We start from the raw sequence: 22,911 nt of genomic DNA, 5'->3' as shown, positions 1-22,911 counted from the left end.
TTGGCAGACATTATATTTAATTTCATTTTTGGCATTTTAGGTGTCTAAATTGTGGTCTTATGTACTCCAAGCAAGTATTCTACCACTGAGCAAAAATATGGAAATTCTGCCTATCATCTATCAATTTTGGCCATTATGGGAATTTATTAAAAATAAAACTTTTCACCAAACAATGCTCTAGGCTTGTCTTACAAATTCAGATAAACTATATTTTTATCATTAAGTCTAAAATATTTTTAAATTTTACCTAGTGTTGCATTTTAATTAAACTGCTATATACATATATGTTCTATTATTAAACAATAGGCACTTTAGTAGATGTAGTTATTGATGTGCAATTTATCTAAGTTGTAATAACAACAAATTTTATTTCATTGATTGAAAGTAGTATTTTTTGAGTTTTCTTTGCATCAACTCCAGCCGTGAATACCAGATTGCAATAGAAAAAAATTGAATTTTGTAACTATTACGTAGTTTTCTGTAAATGCCAATTCTGAAGTATATGTGATAGTTTTTATGTACTCTATATTCTTCCATTTAGCAGTACGTGTAATTATTTTAGCAATACTTTTAGTTCTTTTTTCAGTACTAAAAGAAACTTCCAAAACCAGTAATCTTCACATGTGTTTGTTTATTTAAACTTAGATCTACTTATTCTATTTTGCAACTTATTGAAGGATTCTCATTAGTATGTTTAATGGAAAATGGAAAAAATAAACATTCACTCATAGGCTGTAATTAAATATACTTTCTCACAATTGTTGAGTATGTTGGATTAATCTCAGTGCTATACAAGAAATATTTAATAAAAGCATTTAGAAGCCTTTGAATAATTTTCTGGGAATAGTGAATTTAAACCCTGTCTCAAGATTTGTGCATGATTTGACCTCATTTATTTAAATTATATCCTTGATATATACACTAGGATTATGGAAAGAATAGAACAAATAAATGACTGTATAAGATTCTTAACATAAAAAATACATTCTAAAAATAGCTGCTAGATATTAAGATTCCAGGAATTATCTAAGAGCATAAAATTTCCTTTATAAATGCAAATATTAATACTTTTTAATTTATTCAAGCAAGAGTCAAATGATAGCTGAGAGATAGATTGTTACAGATAGGTAGAAGCATGTTGGTTTCTATCTAATATTGGTTTCAGGATTTTATTTTCTCAATATTGGGTTAGTTAGCTAATACATGAGGAAAATCCAATTTTATTAACACAGTACTCACTGGAACAAATACCACTCCTTTGTTTGCTGTGAGCAGATTTGCAATACAAATATCTATGAAAAAGAATAATCTCTAATTTTTATAGATCATCCACTTGTCAAAAAGAGAAATATTATTTTGAAATATAATGACAAAAATAAATAACACTACTTATCACAACTTTAGATGATAATATTTTTCTTTTTATCAAATTTTCCTGATTATATTACTAAACGAAAAGATAAAAATGTGAAGTCTCAGTGTGATGCTAATAATTCCATCACTTGAGTGCTGGAATACAGGAGGACCTTCAGTGCAAGACTAAGAGTGAATGGCAGCTGGAAAGCAGAAAATGTTTCAATAATGAAGGGAATTAAAAGAAAAGAAATTAGACTTTGACTCAAATATGAAACCCAGTGCTTCATCTACTTAAGTATATTCCACAAAACAATATATAAGATACTTTAATTTCAAACTCTTAAATCTTGGACCGTTCATTAGATTGAATTCAATTTTTTATGCGAAAGCGAATGACAGTAAGAGAAACATAATATGATATTCTATCTCCATCATTGTAAGATTGTTGACAAAATTCCTCTGGAACACTTATGGTTGAATGAGTTATAACAGTGTTAAATACCACCTGTGTCCTTAATTACAACACTCAATTTAGTTTGTGCTAAGTATCAAAATCATCATGCTCGTTACTTTTTTACTAGGGCAAAGTTAATCACATAATAATGATTAATATTAAGATGTCAGAACCACTTAGAATTACTGAGGTTAATTGTACTTAAAAAGGATGAAACAGACTCATCATGGTCCACTAATGCACAACTGGGTACAGATAACTATTAGCAAAAACAACCACCAAAAAAAATCAGTCCAAGCCCAATGCCTACTATGGATTTAATCCATGAATGATGAAATGCAGTGGGAATTTTTGTTTGTTTAGAACAAGAGCTGGATTTGGAAACACCAACAGAGGAGATTGATGTCACTATATTATAACACATGATCATGTGAATTACTGTGATAAAATCTATTTTTAGAATTAATATATGATAAAAATGAAGAAAATGACAGCATGATGAGTGGTTAATATTATCTTGAGAATATGAGGCCATCATCCCTAAGAGAAAATGAGGATAAATATGGTAAAAATACTTTATATTTATGTGTGAAAACAGAGCAATGAAAACTATTGGAGTGGTTGTAGAAAGGCTACTGAATGAGAAATGATACAAGCTGGAAGGATATGTTGGAGTACAGTGTATGTTATATATATATGGAAATGTCTCCTAACTAAAATGTTTCTTAAAATTATTTTTAAGTACTGAAGTTAGAATATCAATAGATATTATCAATAGATAGAAGTTAGAATATCAAGTGAGGCTTTCAGGACATGATAATATTAAAATGAGCCAAATATAACCTGAGATTTCTTTATACCCCTTCTAGCTTTGGAGCACCCTTATAGCAGTCAGAGGCCCTTACTGCATTGAAGGCTGCACAAATGGAATTCCACACATGAGAACTGCTTCGTTGTACTAAGCATGACTTAGTAGAAAACTGCATTTGAGAACAACCTCGTGGCTATTTCTAACCTGCTTACCTGCTATACAGCATATAAACAAATCACAAATCTCAGCTATGTAAATTCTGAATTGAGGCTTTTAAGGAATTGATCTGAGAGATTGAAGCTAAAGAAATAAATTTATTTTTGTACGTTTTTTTTTCACAATTTTATCAATGAAATAGTCATATTTGCTCTTCTTTTGTTCATCTCAAAAAATAATTGGCCAAATAATTGTGGAAGAATTTGCTTACATTTCATTAATAATACATGTGACAATTTGTGGTAGTTTTGTCATATTGTATTCTTTGCCACTTCCTTTTTTTAGGGGATTACATTATGAATAATAAATATTTTTTATAAAACTTCTCTTCAAATACATAGAGGACAAAACTGTAATGTGATACTTGAATTTGTTCTTTTTTTATTTTTTTGGTGTTTGTAGAGCTTGAACTCTGGGCCTGGGCACTGTCCCTGAGCTCTTCAGCTCAAGGATAGTGCTCTACCACTTGAGCCACAATGCCATTTCCAACATTTTCTGTGTATGTGGTACTGAGGAATCAAGCCTGGGGCTTCATGCCAGCTAGGCAAGCACTCTACCACTAGTCCATAATCCCAACCTTTGAATTTGTTCTTTTGTATCACATATTTAATTCTATTCTTATCTGTAGATTAGAACCAAGTACTATTTCTCTTCTTCATTTATCAGAGAGTTTCATATACATGTTATAAGTCAAACCATTTCTCCCCAAATATATGTTGATGTTCTAATGTTGGCAACTAAGGGTGAGACTGTATTTAGAAACAGGGAGAGAGTCACATAATACATAGTACTTTTTAAAATGATTTCATAACATATGCATTTGACTATTCATGGATTATTTTCAGGGAGACTAATTTTTAGATTTTAGACAAGCATTTTTCTCTTTTCAGCCCTAGACATCTATTTATTAAAATACATATTACAGAAAATTTGGTTTTAGTAATATTTTTTCTGTTTCTGTGAGATTCAATTTCTCTCCGATTTTTTCTAGCATCTCCTCCACCCCCCAGGAATATTTTCATCAAGGATCTGGGAGCAATATTCTTGATTTATATTCATGAGCAAGCATAGAGTTTCTGTCTCCAAGACTTTGTTATGGAAGCCTAGCTCAATAACCTCCAGCTAACAAACAGAGACAGCATAATCACAGTAATTACCTCATCTCTAAAATCTTGATTTCTTTACCATTATTTTACACCAAGCCCTAAAATCTCTTGTGATTTACTTACCCTGGGTTGAGTTTCATTTACTCCATTGCAATAATCTCGACTCTCTTGAAATAATTTTTGGATGAAATCTATTTTGCCTGTTCAACTTGTTCATGAATTCCTAATTCAATACCATTAATCTTCTGTGACTAATGTTCCTAATGACAGAACAATTTTGAACGTAAATAAAGAAAACATGCACATAGAAAGACGATCAGATAAATATGAACACAGAGATGTGATTGATGTAGCAGAAAACAAGAGCATAAGGGATTTCCAGAAAACACAAGAATTTAGGAATGATATATAAAATAAATCTTGCTCAAGCTATTCAAAAGAAATCAGTTCTGTTCACATCTTAATCTTGGGCTTCTGTCCAGAGATTTGTGAGAAAACAAAGTTTCTTTCTTTATGCTATGTATTTGTTACAGTAGAGTATATATGTTTGGCAGTGATAGGCCATCCATATACCATATGGAAATTTTACTGATTTGTACTTGAGAAAACTCATTTTAAAGATCCTTTGAGCCAGATGCTGGTGGCTCATAGTTGTAATCCTAGCTATTCAGGAAGCTGAGATGTGAGGATGACAGCCTACCCAAGCAGAAAAGTCCATCATGCTCTTATCTCCAATAAACTACCCAGAAAAGACTGGAAGAGGCTCTGTGGCTCAAGTGGAAGAGTGCTAATATTGGGCAAAAAAAGCGAAGAAGAAAGAAAGAAAGAAAGAAGAAGAAGAAGAAGAAGAAGAAGAAGAAGAAGAAGAAGAAGAAGAAGAAGAAGAAGAAGAAGAAGAAGAAGAAGAAGAAGAAGAAGAAGAAGAAGAAGAAGAAAGAAGAGGAAGAAGAGGAAGAAGAGGAAGAAGAGGAAGAGGAAGAAGAGGAAGAAGAGGAAGAAGAGGAAGAAGAGGAAGAAGAGGAAGAAGAGGAAGAAGAAGAAGAAGAAGAAGAAGAAGAAGAAGAAGAAGAAGAAGAAGAAGAAGAAGAAGAAGAAGAAGAAGAAGAAGAAGAAGAAGAAGAAGAAGAAGAAGAAGAAGAAGAAGAAGAAGAAGAAGAAGAAGAAGAAGAAGAAGAAGAAGAAGAAGAAGAAGAAGAAGAAGAAGAAGAGACAGAAAAAAAAACTACTTTGATTTTTTTGGGAGGAGTGGGAAAAATCCTGTATCTCCCTTGTGTCCTTAACCACCCTCTTGTTGGAGTCTCTGGTCTGCTTGTGGTCCTGTGGCTTGGTTGGTTTCTTAAGTCAGTTTGTTCTAACAGGCAGAAAAATTCTCTGCTTTACTCAGGATTTGACGATCCTCCTCCCAGGCTAGTTCATTGGGAGGCAGATCTGCTTTGAGTATCACAGAAGAGAGGGATGCAGCTATGAGGCTAGGTTCTGGGTAGAGTAGAGGCCTTTCAACAGACAGTAGCTTTTCTGGGGCTAGTTTGTGCAAACTTCACAGAGCCCAGCCTGGGGCCATTCTCAGGGTTTCTGTTTACTGATTTTCAATTGCTTATCGAGGCTGCTAGAGGGAGGGGCAGCCTCTGGCTCTGATTACCCAGTGAAGAAACCCACTCCTAGGGCTGGCGCCCGAGCTGGGTGACTTTTCCCTGGGTGGAGCTGAGTCTGGCAGGTCACACCGCTGTTAAGTTCTTGTGACCTGCTAAATGACTCCTTTTATTCCAAGGCCTGAGTTGGAGCTAGCAGCTCCTCCGAGCTTTGTCAGTATCCAAGATGGAGATCACCGGTGCTGTGGGGGGGAGGGGTGGCCTTCCCTCCTCTGCTCCCTGAGAAGAAGTGAGGACGTCAGGCTTCTACTCATGCCGAGTCTTAATTCCTGGGTTGTCTCTGGTCTGTGAACTGCAGGATGAAGATGTCTGCTCCTTGTCGGTTCTTGCTGGTGTTGAGTAGAATCCGCTCGCCTGCTGCGTCTGGCTCCTTTGTCCAGGACTCTCTGTTGCTCAGGTAGGGCTCCTGTGCTCGCCTGCTGCTGCCACAGCTGCGGCCGCCAGGGCGGCTGGTGGCAAGGGCTCAGAAGTGTCTTCTTGCATGGGTTTCCTTCTCTGGCCTAACTCTCTGTCCTGTGATGGCACACTTGGTGTAATTCTCTGACTTAGGACTGTTCATTGGAACTCTAAATCTGCTTTCTATGTGAGAGCTTACTTAGACTCCAGCTTCTCCTCCGTCATCTTCTCGGACTCTCCCCATGGTCCATATTATCATTGCTTCCATAGACCATATTAATTTTTTATAGAAATATGCTACCCCAATGTTACCACATTAGGACATACAATGTAGCTTCAATTGTCATTATGAACAAATACCTGAATAAGTTTGTATTCAATTTTTGAATAAAACTATTTTTTCAAAGGATGTAGTATTTCTAGAAGGAAAGATTTATTAGTGAATGGAATAGCTTATGTTATTAAAACTAAAAAGAAAGCATGCAGCATCTCGGGCTCACGCTTGTAATCTTAGCTACTCAGGTCTAAGGGGTCTAAGATCTGAGGATCACAGTTCAAAGCTAGCCTGCACAGAAAAGTCCATGAGACTTTTATCTCTAATTAAACAGCAAAAAGCTAGAAATGTACCTGTGGCTCAAGTTGTAGAGCACTAACATGGAATAAATAAGCTCAGGGACAGCATCCAGATCTGGGTGTAAGAACCAGGACCAGCAAAAATAAAATAAAATTAAAATTAAATAAAAAAGAAAGCAATGTATGAAACTCGACGACAATGGAATGTTTTCTTATGGTATTTTAATGAATATTATTTTAAGTTGATAAACTTAATATTTTTGTAATTGTGATTTTAATATTTGATTCAATAAGACACTGCAGTGTATATATATATATATAGTAATAGTATTTATATTTCAATGTAATTGAATTGCAAAGGTCATATTACCAAATATACAGGCACATAAAGATGAAGACATATTCCCTAATTATCATTTTGTTTGCTAAAACAATAGTGAAATAACTATGATTATGACATGATAGTGATTTTCAAAGTAAGTACTTACTCATTGTTTAGTTACCATGGACTTCAAGAAGAAAAATCAGCATTTTGAAATACTCAAGTAGATCTGCATACAAATATCTTCATATTTTGACAAAATAGATTTTCTTTTATCAGATATAATAGGAAACTATGTAGACACTGAAGCCCAAGGCATTACCTCTGTGTTAATTTCATGGTAGTTCATTTGTTTATTTATCTCTTGTGAGTACATTTTAGCTGAATGACTTTAGTATGTCAGGCATGGAATGAATAATGAAGCACCACCTTGCTTACCAACAACTAGCTACATTTACATCTATTCTTGTTTATGTCTGATTTATTTCAGAATCAGTGTGCGGTACTGCTGTCAGAGATTGAGTATAATACTAAAATGTCATTGGTGCTCCAAGAGGCGGTCAAAACTCTACTTTAAGTAGTAATATCCATTTAGATGTTGTGTTAACTATTCATCACTTCAACAGTGCCACTGTTCCTGTAGTTCAGGAATTAGTTCTGAAGCTGAGAATATAAATTTAAATCATTTCTACATAAGGATTAACTCTCTAATGACTGTCAAATGGGGAATCTGTGGAACTTCCTTTGGAATAGGTCATCGGTGTGTTCTTTCCTTCCAATTTCTAATGAAACGTGACTAACATCTTAGGGCAATTTTAGATTTGTAGATGATATGAAGTGCTTATATAAAAGAACTTACATATACCTTCTACTCAGTTTATTCTACTGTTGATAACATAAATGAGTAAGATCACATTTGATACAATAAATGAATCATTCCTATTAGTCACACATGTGTCTGTAACGCATGTATCATCCAATATGTCACTTTTGCACTTAAAATGGTTAGACTGCCTAGGGTCCTCTGGCAGTGACATTCTCTCTGATTTCCTCATTAAAAAATAATACTAGACATTTTTGAAGGGTACTCCTGAAGAGTGGCATATAGTATTCCTTTCTTCAACACTGCCACTATAAGTGTGGTCTAGAAATGACCCATATTTAAAAACTGGAGTTATTAATGCTTTCTTCTTATAAGTTAAATCTTTTCTTCAGGGGCATCTTGTCTCTTCTTCCCAATTTGGATTTTATTCAATCATTTAGATAGCAGCAATAGGAACTGTTAGATAACTATTTTATATTTAGTCTATCATCAAACATTACTTTAAACCAACTTATACCAACTTTGGTTTTAGTAAGTTTTCTATTTGTTTTTGATTTCTCTTTCTCATATTCTACCACTGTGTACTGTTCTCTTATCGATAAAGTTCTTACATTCTGGAAACCCAAAGTGCTGCAGGTTCATCCTGTATGATTTCTGCTACACAGTTTTCAATCCCAGAATCAGTGATTTCTGCAAGGATCCTTGATTTTAGTTAATAAACCATAATTGATGTTAGAATACAGTTATGCTCATTATCATCAGGATGCCATGTTTTTCGCAGGGCACATGGCCCATTAATGGGCCAAGGAAAAAGTTTAACTCAGGTTCACTCTGAAGTAAAAATAGCCACATTATACCCAGATGGCAAAGAGTTTTTGAAATGTGGTCATTTGCAATGTATGGGTTTTAGTAAATGTGATTAGGCGCGATTGCATAGATTACTATTCTTTAGGGATATTTTATTTTAAAATGATATTACTTAATTTCAAAGGTTTTATAAAAGTTATTTCAAAACAACGAATTTAGGGACTGGGAAGGTGGCTCAGTGGTAGAGCGCTTGCCTTGCATGCCTGAGACCCTGGGTTCCATTCCTCAGCACCACATAAGCAAAAAGATAAAAGCCGGAAGTGGTGCTGTGGCTCAAGTGGTAGAGCGCTAGCCTTGAATTGAAGAGCTGAGGGACAGTGCCCAGGTCCAGATTTCAGGCCCCACAACCGAACCAAAAAAAACATAAAACAAAAAACTGAAGGGATGATCGAATACATCAGACTACTTAAACAGATCCAAATTTTTAATGGGAGAGTAAGAGTCAACGCATAATTTTGTATAGTTGGGGACCATCTGACTGTAGCTGAATCAAGCCGATTATTTAATAATTGGATCGCCCATTCTGCCAAGTACTAACAAGTGAAGTTTGATCAACAGAAAAAAGAAACGGTACTGTGTGCCAAGAGGTTATCATTTAAATCTTGTAAAGTTCATTGAAGGTCTGTGTGCTGGGACTTTCTTCTCCTTTGCTTTCTCTAAAGTTGCAAGTTCCTTTGATTCAAACTCCAGAATGAGTTTCCAGCTTACTCTAACAGAATGGTGACTGTGTGAACTTGATTATCTCCTCAAGAGGATATTACTTCCTCCTCACAACTGAGACAGCTGTTAGAAGGGTGGAACAATGAAGGTGGACTCATTAAACCTGAGTCAAAGTGGCTCCATCTTGCTACTGGAAGGAACAATGTAAGCTAGCCCTATACCCTGACTCTACCACAGTGACTCGAAAAAGACCCCAGTCGTTTCCATGAATCTGGAATCTGGAACGCCTGCTAGAGGGGGTAGTACCAGATCCCATAGATAATATACAAGCTATAGATGAGAGTTTCCAATAGTATTGATCATAATAAATAAGGCCTTCCTTCAATTAAAAAAAGCACTGTTTTCTACAGGTGATTAACCAATTTTGACAGCACCATTTAATGAAGAGGCTGTCTTTCTTCCATTCTGTTTTTTTAAGCTCCCTTATCCAAGATTAGGTAGCTATAGGTCTGTGGATTCATTTCTGAGTTTTCAATTCTATTCCATTGGTCCTGAGGTCTGTTCTTGTGCCAGTACCAAGCTGATTTGTTATTGATATTTCTCCAGCACTCTTCTTTCTGTTAAGGATCGTTTTTGCTATTCCAGTTCTTTTATTGTTCCATATGAATTTTTGGATTGCCTCTTCTATTTCCTTGAAGAATGAGGAAAGACTTGGAAAAATTATATTAAGTGAAGTAAGCCAGGCCCAAAGAAACATAGGCTCCATGGTTTCCCTTATTTGCAATAACTAGTATATGTCCTGGACAGGCAGAAAATGTCAGGTAAGATGATGTTAAGTGAAATGAAGCCCAAGATAGTGACCCAAGTGTTTTTTAATTGTTGCTATTGTTTCTAATGTATGTATAAGGTACCAAGTGATTTTTGGTTAATTTGTATCTCCCTTACCAACAGAATAACCCGTTTTCACTCTATTTGATGTTGGTATAATTTGGTGAGGGGAAGGGAAAAATCAAATTGTTTAAATAGGGATACAGGTGGACCCATTGCAACAATGAGATGTACAAGAGGTTATGTTACAAATGAACTTCACAACTTGGGGCGGGGGTAGGGAGTTGTGGCAGGAAGGGTAGGAAGGGATTGTAAGGGAAAAACAAAGGAGGAGGTAACGATGCTCAATAGGAAATGTACTCATTACCTTATTCATGTAACTGGAACTGCTCTGTACAGTATTTTTACAATAAACATATATACAATAAATCACTCAGTTTTATAATGCCCGGGCGATATTGTGTGGTGCTTGTCACATACATGGAACTGGGGTTCAGGGGTCAACCTCCTGGATAGACTATTAAAATAGAGTGCCAATGTTCCTTCAAATGTCCCCATTAAGGAAATTATAGTGGAAGTAAAGCCTTTGAGACACCATAGAAACTGAGACTGGATATTGAGAGACTAATACTTGGGTAGAGTCAATTAAATATTCTCTCTGTGCATTAAATAAAAATGAATCTTAGTTAAGCTGTAAGGCAGGGAAGCCAGGAGTCAAGTGGTTTTATTCCCACTGGAATAGACCGCTTTCCCCATAGGAGTAGAGTATATAATGTCTCTCTAGGGATATGGAGTGTGGGAACTCATCTTCTGCATCCTGTTTTTGCTGATTCTGACACTGAAAAGTCTCGGACAACCCCCTTCCTAAAACTGAGCAGTCCCTTTACCCCAAGGCCATCTATACCATGACCCTCTCTAAGTCAAGAGGGGAAAGTTGGTATTTCTTGGAAATTTAGCTGGCAGCAGTGAGTGCTGATCCTTCGAGGGGAAAATATTCAGAGTAGAGTAGTAATGGTTGTCATAGTTTCCTTCTTCCGATCTTACAGGAAAACATTTGCTTTTCCCCACTAAGTGCGAGGCTGGTGATGGGTTCCTTATATGTAGCTATAACTATGTTTAGATAGTTTTAGACTTAGCTTCTGAGGTACATTTATCATGAAGTTTTGCTGTATTTTATTAAATCCTTTTTATGCAGATTATTATGATGATCTGTGGCTCACATCATTCATTTGGTTGATGGAATATCTTACATTTCCATGTTCCCCATCATCCTAACATTCAGGGAAGAAATTTGGCTTGTGGTTTGTGATCATTTCAATATGTTTTATAATTTAGTTTTCTATTGTATCAATGAGGACTTTTTTCATAAACACTTGTCAAGGACATTACTTCCATATTCTTTTTGATTGTAGTAATGTCTTTATTTGATTTGCTTAACCAGGTAACTCTGGCAAGATTAAATGGATTTTGGAGTATTTTCCTTCCTTAAATTCTTTTGTTTATATGGTTATATGTATATAGCTTTTGACCTCTTCTGCTTGTCCTAGACATATACTAGTTATTGCAAATAAGAGAAACCAAGGGACCTATTTTTCTTTGAGTCTGGCTCACTTCAATTAATATAATTTTTTCCAATTCTTTCCATTTCCTAACAAATAGGGCAATGCCATTCTTTTTGATGGAGACATAGAATTCTATTATATATATGCATATATATGCATATATATATGTATATGTATGTATATATATATATATATATATACACCACATTTTTTGATCCATTCATCTATTGTGGGGCATCTGCGTTGGTTCCATATATTAGCTATGGTAAATTATGTGGCCATAAACATAGTTGTGCTGGTAGCATTATAATGGCTTTGTTTGTGATTGTTTGGGTAAATGCTCAAAAGTGGGATTGCTGGTCATAGGTGAGCTCTATGTGGGTCTTTTGCGGAAACTCCATACTATTTTCCAAGTTGAACAATTTACATTCCCACCAACAATGATGTAAGCAAAATGAACCCCAAGATAGGGACACAAGAGGTTTTAACTTTGTTGCTGTTCCTTTTAATGTACTTACAAGGTACTATGTGAATTTTTTTTTGTTTATTTGTATGTTCTTCCCCCATGGTAGTTCCCCTGTTGTCACTGTATTTGATTCCAGTGTCCTGCATCTTGTACATACATTTGTCTAATCTGGGGAGGGGATGGGAAATAACAAAACGCTGAAATAAGGATACAGGATGACCCATTGTAACAATGAGATGTACAAAAAAGTATGTTGAAGATGAACTTTACAACTTTGGGTGGGGGAGAGCAGGGAGGAGTTGGGAAGGTGGGGAGGAAAGGGATGGTAGGGGAAAAGTAAAGGAGGGTATGAGAATGAAAAAAATTCCTTTAGAAGAGTTTGAGAAAGGTTGTTGTTGACTGTTTAAATGCTTGATATAATTCTCCACTGAATCTATCTGATCCTAGATTTTACTTAGATGTAAGATTTTTTTTTTGGTCGGTCATGGGGCTTGAACTCTGGGCTTGGGCGCTGGCCCTAAGCTCTTCAGCTTGAGCCACAGTGTCACTTATGGTTTTCTGAGTGGTTTATTGGAGATAAGAATTTCACCGACTTACCTGCCCGGGCTGGCTTTGAACCTTGATTCTCAGATCTCAGCCTCCTAAATAGCTAGGATTACAGGCATGAGCCACCAGCAGATGGAAGGGTTTCTGTGTGAGGGAAAATTATATTTCCTGTCTGCTAGAATATTACGATTGGTCTATATAAAATTGTTCATAATTTTAAAACATGTTTATATCACTTGTAATATCTGCTATTTCATTCTAAGTTTATTTGAATCATCATATCTCTTCTTTGTCTTACTTAATGATTGCCAATTTTATTTAATAATTTTCAAAAATGTGATTTTTTCCTATTACATTTCCATTTTCTATTTTATTGTCTCTAATCAACTTTTTCTGTTACTCCCTCCTGTCAACAGACATAAGTTTTGTTCACTTTGTAGTTTCTTGAAGTATAGGTATAGAATTCTGCTTGAAATTTTTAAAATTTAATGTGAACCACTATAAACTTCCCATTTGTCTCCCCTTTACTGGATGCTCCTGTTATTTTGGTTATCATTAAATGTTGTTTCTCTTTTACATACTTATAGATATTTAATTTACCTTCTACTATTAATTTTGATTACTAATTGTGGTGAGAAAAATGCTTTGTATAATTCTAGACTTAAATAACTTAAACTTTCAGGTCTTTTTTATTAATAAGTTTTTTGTATTGTGAAAATACCAAACAGAGGAGTTACAATTACATGAGCAAGGAAATGAGTACATTTTTTTTTATCAAGCATTGTTGCCTCCTCCTTTATTTTCCCTTACCATCACCCCCAAAGTTGTAAAGTTAGCTTTTCGACATAACATAGGTCCCATGGTTTCCCTTATTTGCAATAACTAGTATATGTCTGAGACAAACTCTGAGGTCTTATACATTCTTCATAGTGGAATTTGGGGTATATGATTTCTGCTGTTCTTTGTTGGAGCTTGTTTTGCATATGTCTCAGAGGTCCAATCCATCCTTATTGTTATTAATCCCTTCTATTTTCATATTGATCTGTCTAGTTACTTTATCTATGTCTGAAATTGAGATAGTACAGTCTCATACAACTTTGTGGCTTATTGCCTGAATTTTTAAAGTATTCCTATGTTTATCCCACAAATCTAAATATTATTATATTAAATACATATATTTATTTTTGTTTCTCAAAAACTTGACTTTCTTTTTGGAGAACTCAGGTTTGAACAAAGGACCTCAATCTTGAAATCATGTATTCTACAAGTTGAGCTAAAACAAATAGAAATACATCATTCTATTCTGCGAGCATCATTTGTTAAAGAGGGTGTCTTTCTTCCAACTATCTGATGATTTTGACTCACTTATCAAAGATTAGGTGGCCATAGGTGTGTGGGATCATGTCTGGGTCCTCAATTCTATTCCATTAGTCGTCAGCTCTGTTCATGTGCCAGTACCAAGCTTTTCTTATAAATATATCTTTTTTAACTTTTCTTTATTATTAATAATAATATGTTTTAATATTAAGTATTTTATTGTGAAAATAATGTACAGAGGGGTTAGAATTACATGAGCAAGGTAATGAGTACATTTCTTATCAAGCATTGTTGCCTCCTCTTTGTTTACCCTTAGCATGCCTGCCCACCCAACTCCCCTCCCCCAAAGTTGTAAAGTTCATTTTTCAACATAGCATCTTGTACATCTCATTGTTGCAATGGGTCCACCTGTAACCCTATTTAAATGATTTGTTTTTTTCCTTCCCTCCCCAAATTATACCAACATCAAAAACAGTGAAAACAGGGGCTAAACTGTGGGGGAGGGACATAGAAAGCAACAACGGAATCATCTTATAAATACGTTAGATTTTTTTTCTTTCATGCACTTGTTTCTAACATATTTATAAGATGATTTCTATGTTGTTTTTTATGTCCCTCCCCCACGGTACAACCTCTGCTTTCACTGTATTTGATGTTGGTATATTTGTGGAGGGGAAGGGCAAAAACAAATTGTTTAACTAGGGATACATTTAGACCCATTGCAACAATGAGATATACAAGTCGTTATGTTGAAAAATGAACTTTACAACTTTTGTGGTGGGGAGAGGATAGGGTGGGCGGAGGTATGGGGAGTATGGGAAGCGGTGGGAAGGGGAAACAAAGAGGAGGCAACAATGCTTGATAAGAAAGGTACTCATTATCTTGCCCATGTAATTGTAACTCCTCTGTACGGTATTCTCACAATAAAAAATTAAAATAATTAAGTAAATAAATATGTTAGAAATAATAGCAAGAAAGAAAAAAAATTTGAGTCCTTATCTTGAGGTTCATTTCACCTAACATCAACTTATCTGACTGTTTCTGCTTAAAACTAAAAAATTCTGGAACAAAAAAGAGAAAAAAAATGTATCATACTAGAGAGTCCTGTTTGTTTATATTGTGACAACTTTTGTTCTATGTCTGTGTTGTCTGATATATTTTGCTATTTCTTCTCTCTAAGTTTGCATGTGTCTGAAATATCACTTTCTTCTCTTTATTGATTGGGAAGAAATTTCTCTTTTCATTGACTGTTTTCTGTTTCTCTAATAGCTATTCTTTATCCCGTGGAAACTGTTTTATTGACTTCTCTAGTGTATTTTTTGTATTTATATATTTCAATGTAATATGCTTTAATTTTCTTCTAATTTGGGGGTGTATTATATAGATATTTTCTGTATGTTTAACATTGCATGAAAATAACTTTCAAATAGTTAAGAAGCTTAAATTTAGTTACATGAAAAGTTATTGTATTTCTGATTTCTCTCTTTGTATTATTGATAAAAATAAATTGTACTATTTTATTTTGAATCAGTTCTTATTATATTCTTATACTTTTATAAATAATTCTAAACAAGATTTATAATTGTTCTGTTGACTATTTTATAATATGTTTGGATCTTATGTTTATATATGCTGTTTATATTTATGATGTTTATAATATATAATTTTGTGCTTCTATTGATTGTTTCACAATACATTAAGCCATAAGACTTGTTACAGAATTTCTAGTGGTTATCAATTTCTTAGCTTTCAATTTCTCCTTAAGTTTTAAAGGAGTACATTTTTAATATAGACTTTTCTTGGCTGTCAAATTTCTCTACCAGTGCTTCAAATATATCATCCCATTAACTTCTAGCCAGAAGGTTTCTAGTGATAAATCAGCTGGTGGTCTAATAAAACCTTCCTTGAATGTGAAAAGTCTCTTTTCTGTTGCTTCCTCCATGATTCTGTATGTTAGTGGCAGGTGAAGTTTCTGTGTAATGTGTTTAAGTGTAAATCTTTTAGATTTATTTTTGTTGGAGTTATTTAATCATCTTGGACTTATGTGCCTATTTCTATAATCAGATTTTGAAACTTCCAATCACAATTTCTTCAAGTTGATGCTCTATCATTTTCACTTTTTTCTCCTTTGTGAACTCTCATCATATATGTTTTGCTTAATAGTGACCCACATGTCCCTTAGGTTACCCTCTTTTTCTTCCTGATTTTTCTTTTCCTCTTTTATCTCAGTAATATCAAAAATCCTATGAAAAGTCCCAGTTTAATGACTTTTTTCTGATTGGTCATCTACTATTGAATCAGATCAGTACAGTTAATTTTCAATTCAATATTATATTCTTAATTTCCAGATTTTCTTCAGATTCCTATTCATAATTTCTATTGATAGACTTACTTTGTCATATCTCATATTTATATTATTTTCTTTAATGCCAGTGTGCTGTATCTTAATTCAATATATATCTTAGTTTGATGTTGTTACCTTTAAGTAATAGTACAAAAGAGATTTCAACTTCAGATATCAGAGTTTTACCACGAGGAATCATGATCAACATCACTCTCCTAAACATTCTTCCTCTCTCTCCCAAGCCACTAAACCCCTTAATTTACGTAGTTTTTCTGGAATGAATTCATATATTGCTACTGCCTTAGAATCAGTATCTGGAGACCAAATTGATTACAGTATGTCATGGTTGCCTTATCTGTACTGTGCTTTTTTGGTTTTGGTTATTAATTTGTTTGATTAATTTTTATTATTTTTCTAAGATTGAAGTCACTGATTATGACAATCTGAGACATTTCAGAGTAGTTCATACAACATTTCCCCCACAGCCTGGATACAGCTTTTGGTGCTCTCAACTTTTTGCTTGGCTTGTCCTCTGTAAGATTGTGTGTGCATGTTTTTGATTCGTTTCCCCATTTCCTATTCAAATGCTGCCTTTTGGCAGCTGCCTGGAAGATCATAGCTTCTATGTTGCTATCTTAAAAATGAGAATGATTATAGGAATGAATATGAAAGGGATATTCACCCAGTATTTATTTGTGGTAAATATGCTTCCAGGTGCAAGATGAGATTCTCAACATACACCCTTAATATAAGGACTTAGAGAGAAGGTCAGAAATGGGTCCTTTAAGTAATTTCCAATTATAAGAAATATTCCTTCCAGTGCCTGTGAATTAACAGGAATAATATTTGATAATGATCTTAATAATAATAAAATTTTCTAGTCTTATGAACAGCAAGTTAAAATAATATGTGTTTTCAATTATAATTGACCAAAAAGGGAAAATCATAACATGATGTCTTATATGGTTATTTTCTGAAATTTGCTAGTGGTATTCAACATATAGGTAATCCTATATCTGTTTTAATGACAACACTATTGTATGTCCATTGTTTATAATAAATCTGGGCAAAAAAATACTTTAAAAATATATATCGACACAAATATAGTTTACGTCTTAAACTACATATGTATATCAATGACTTATCACTACAGGTCATATAGATGCATATATATTTTTCACAGAAGGTAATATATATGACATCATATATGCTAATGTTTCTATTTATTAAGGAAGTTTATCACAATGGCAAAGGAAGATGAAAGAATTACACCGTGTCAATTTAAAGTCTGAAAAAGAAGCGGGTGATTTTGAAATTCTAATCTAACTATCAAAAAGCTGGTAAGTGAGACAAGCCAAGTACACAAAGTCAAATACTACACGTATTTCATCCATAAGTAGACTCCATACATGTACAGTATACATGTATTTGAAAAAAGACTATCTGCAGGTAAAACAACACGTAGGGTAGACAGGAGGGAAAATGAGAGGGTGTTCCAGGATAAATACTATAAAGGTACATTATACAAATGCATGAAAATAGCACAGTGAAAACCACCAAAAACTGTTAGAAAGGCTAGGCTAAGAAGGAGGATTTCTAAGGTAGCAGGTGGGGGTAGATCAATATATATGGTGCACATGTCTTAATATTGCAATGTAACTGGTGCAGTTACATTTGCAAATAAAAATGTTAGAAAATAGATTTAGAAAATTATATAGTTGAGGTATAAATGAGTACTTATTATATGTGGAAATACATACTTTCAGGGAAATAAAAAATGAGAATGCAAAATGTAAGAGGCCTCAGTAAAAAGTCATGACTTAGAAATAAGAGTTAAGTAATTAATGTGAAATTTTCTTGATATAATTAACATTCAGATGATTGCAGATCAACTGCTTTTTGGAAGTCCAAACATTATTAAATAAGGAATATTTTAATATCCAGTGGAAAATATTTGCATAGAATATTTCACATGAATGTTATAATTAACCAATACAATACAGAAATTAAACTAATGTCTTCATTTATAACATCTTTTCTTTTTCTGAATTAATAATCATACATATCTTAAACAAGCTTGATTAATAAGGTTGTATGCTTCCTATTTAAGTCACAACTTGTCTAACTCAGAGTAAATAATAGCACTAAGCAATAATAAAATATGATGAATGGCCTTGCTTATTTTGAACAAAAGAGGCAAAATCATTCCCAGAAAATCATGATTGATGGAGTGAATAGTGGTAATTGCTTCATATTAAATGAACAAAAGACCGTATCATATATTAATACATTTTGTTAGTTAATTACATTTAGACAGATATTCTAATCAACAGTAGCAGGAATTGAATAGATTAGTTGCACCCAAAGGTGTTGTTTGTTAATATATCTGACCAAATAATGATGTTTTTATCATGGTAAATTATCTTCTTTATGTTGCAGGGAACATAAGAAACTTTTCTGAAACTTGAATCATGTTGGAGGGTTTTTTTGCAGATTTTACATACAAAATTATTTTACATCAACATTTTACTGTATTTTGAAAGAAATATGAGATTGCCTATTTTTCAATGACTTACAATATCATAATAGAGAATAACATTTGAGCTATTAATCAGATTTTCAGAGATTTTCACTAAATTCTGTATTTCTAGAAATAATAAAATTTGTACATGATTTTTAGGGTTCTTTAACATATTTAATATGGTAAAAGAAATGGCATACTTGAAATTGAAAAATCATAATGAATAACAATCATAAAGAGTTACAGTTTTGTTTAAAAAGAATTATTTTCAAAATGTAAGCAAGAAACTCCACTCCATTTACAGAAACAATTACCTAGAATGAGAACCATGCCAGTTATATTCAAATACATTTTCAACCATTGGCTTTAATCACTTTCATCTGCTGCTCTGAATAACTCCTTGTTTATACTTTTACCTAAGCAACTAATACATTTACTTCAAGATGCAACTACCATTTTACTATACATGTATTCTGAATTTTTGGTGTTCTCATTATATTTCTTGATCTTTGAATTTACAGTACTATGGTCATCAATGCTATTTCAATTGTGGGTTTCTCTCACACAAGAAAAAAGAAAAGAATAATAATTTAATATGAAGCATATGTTATCCCTTTTATTTACAAGTGTTTTATTATATGTACTTTTATGTCAAATACTACATTATTAAAATAATGTTATAAATCTAATAGAATCTCAACTATGGGATATACTTTTCATATAATCTATAGGAATATAAACACTGTTTGCACATCTGTATAACATACATATTTGTATCATTTCTCCCTCTGCTCCTTGTTGTCTTTTTCTCTTAATGTGCATCCTTCCATATGCATATAAACAGGCAACATAAATACATATGCATATATATATGCATTTTCCTCAGAGAAAGAAATTTTAAGAGCATTCTATGTCAAAACCATCATTAGGTTTTGATTCTAATTTTCTAATCAAGCAGAAATAATGCAACCTGACTTAATTTTTTTTCTATGTGAAAAATGGGATTCTATTGATTAAGGAAGGGTAAGATTCCTTTCGGGAACAGTGCCCACACCCTGAATTCAAGCCTCAGGACCAGTTCATGTACACGTGCCCTCACACACACACACACACACACACACACACACACACACACACACACACACTCACTCAGAAAAAGAGAGAGAAAGAGAGAAACAGAAACACATACATATACAAAATAACTTGAACATTAGAATTGGAGATCCAGACAGTTCTTTTCCTTTCTTTCTTTTTTTGCAATTTTTTATTGTGATTATGTGATTATATAAATTTCACAAATTTCACAGTATTGTGGGATAGTGATACTTAGTTAAAGTCACAAACACATTTGGATATTTGTAACATCCAGAATTTGATTGCCAACCAGAATTATCTATATATGTGATGGCTTGGGCAGCCATGTACCAGATGATTTCAGATATCTAACATATCCCACCAGCCTGATGTTCACCACCCCTTTTAGATGTTAGGAAGTTAATAGAGTAGGAAGAATACAATAAAGGACAAGTTGGCTTCCTTACAGACTTATAGGAAGAAACTGCCAAATCTTTTAATAGCCAGAAAATTGAAGTTTTGAAAGTTGAAGTTCTGAAATTTGCACCTATTTGGCTGATGTGTTTTTCATGAACTGAGACCACATCTTCAGCTTCTGTATATTAAGAAACATTTTGGCTGTGTTTTATGTAATAAACCTACCCAGAACCTATTGTCTCTAATGATTAAGAGTTGCTAGGTGATGAGCAGGTGTGTAGATAGGAATTCAACAAGACATCCCCCAGATAAATTCTCTAGACACTAACCTACATTTGGAGTCTTCTTTACTCTCATTTCCTTGTCCTAGTTTTCTGCACTTTATCCTATTACACTAAAATAAATGGTTGCTGAACTACTTTGTTAGAGTCTCTCTCTCTCTCTCTCTCTCTCTCTCTCTCTCTCTCTCTCTCTCTCTCTCTCTCTCTCTCTCTCTCTCAGATATTAAAACAGATTTTGGGGGGGAGGTCCTGGATCTCAAATTCTTGTTAATTGCATCGACACTGGGAAGCTGAGGGATGTCTTTATCCCATTCCTACTTTACTACTTCCTGATGAAAAATGAAAGGAGCATGCTTGTTACAGAAACCAGGACTTGTGGTGATGTCAGTACATGGAACTTGATGAGGAACTCGTACTACTATGAGGACCAACAGGGAGATGAGTTTCTAGAAGATTAGTATGTGATGTCTCTATTCATATTTGCTCAATATATTAGAATGAGAAAGTAAAGAATACAACACTTAGGTGGGCAGCAACCTTGAAACCCAGGGAAGATTTTTCTCATATTCAGAGTTCACCAGGTGTAGCTTATGTTTCTTCAGGAAGTAGTGAATATATTACTTCTAGATGTGTTTTTACTAAAGCTTAGCACCTAGTTGGCTTTAATGCTATTGTCTTTTGTTTTGTTTTGTGCTGGTACTCAAGCTTGAGCTTAGAGCCCGCGCACCATCCCTTAGCATTTTCGCTCCAGGCTGTCACTCTTAACACCTGAGCGACAACTTGACTTCTGGCTTTTTCATGGTTAATTGAAGGTAAGAGTCTCACTGACTTCTCTGCCCGGCTAGTTTTGAGCCTTGGTCCTCAGATCTCAGCCTTCTGAGTGTGTGGCATTACAGATGTGAGCCACTGGCCCTCAGCTGTAATGCTGTTTAAGGGATTCAAGTCCATGGCCAAATAAACCCTGAAGTATCTAGCTATTAACGATTCTGTGAATTTTCTACAAAGGTGTCATTGAATAAAGTGAGTTTTTCAAAAGCATTAGTCTCAGGAATGAGTATAGCTCAATAGAGAAGAGGAAGAGGCTTCATTATTTACGTCAGTTTGAGTCCTAATGTTTAGCCTATTCTGTCACTCGTATCCTGCAGGAAACCTTTATAACTAGCACATTACTTTAACTTGCAATTTTCCCATTATTTTTTTTACTTCTTCCAATTATTATTCCTTCCTGAAATGAGTTGTCTAATAAATCCAGATATTTCTATTCAACCATGTATGATATTATGAAGTATGTACTTAGATATTATAATCATTTCCTTAAGCCTTTGAAGACTCTGGAGTGATGAGTGTCTTGATTTTTTGTTTGTTTTTGTTTTTGTTTTTGTCAGTTGTGGGGCTTGAACTCATGGCTTGGGTGTTGTCCCTGAGCTTTTTCACTCAAGGCTAGCTGGCACTCTAGCACTTTGAGCCACAATGCCACTTTCAGTTTTCTTCTGGTTTATTGCAGATAAAAGTGTCACAAACTTTCCTGCCCAGGCTGGCTTTGAACCATGATCCTCAGATCTCAGCCCCCTGAGTGGCTAGGATAACAGGAACTGTGAGCCACTGATCCCCAGCTCATAAGTGTTTTATATGCTAATGAATGACTTCTGGGAGGGGTTCAAGTCTTCTAAAGGCTCCCTCTTCCAAATTTAGGAGTCCAAAATTATGTTCGATATGCCAAGTAAAGAGAAATGGAGAAGACCAGAGAAAAGATACTTATTATATAGCAGCCATGAGAAGAAAGCACTTAAGTGTATCATCAGGCATCTTTAGGAGGAAAAGAGGTTGGCTTCAGGTTAAAGAGAGAATTAGTGGCAAGGGTATGCGGAATTAACCCAAGACTTGAGTCACCAGCAAGGTCTCTGGAGAAGTTCTTTTTTTTTTTTTTTTTTTAATTTTATTTTATTTTATTTGAGAACATACTGTACAGAGGGGTTACAATTACATGGGCAGGATAATGCATACATTTCTTACCAAGCATTGCATCCTCCTCCTTTGTTTACCCTTCACCTCCCTTCCCAGCCTCCCCCCTCCCTCCCACCCAATCATACCCCCCCTCCCCCCCCCCCATAGACACATGAAGAAATGTTCAACATCCCTAGCCATAAAAGAAATGCAAATCAAAACAACATTGAGATATCACCTCACTCCAGTTAGAACAGCAAAAATCAAGAACTCTAACAACAACAGATGCTGGAGGGGATGTGGACAGAAAGGAACCTTACTTCATTGTTGGTGGGAATGTAAACTTGTTCAACCACTTTGGAAAGCAGTATGGAGGTT

Source organism: Dipodomys spectabilis, unplaced genomic scaffold (assembly GCF_019054845.1).
Source record: "Dipodomys spectabilis isolate Male_0828 unplaced genomic scaffold, ASM1905484v1 ptg000295l, whole genome shotgun sequence".
Lineage (NCBI taxonomy): Eukaryota > Metazoa > Chordata > Mammalia > Rodentia > Heteromyidae > Dipodomys > Dipodomys spectabilis.
The sequence above is the reverse complement of the archived record's forward strand: the minus strand, read 5'-3'. Positions refer to the sequence as shown.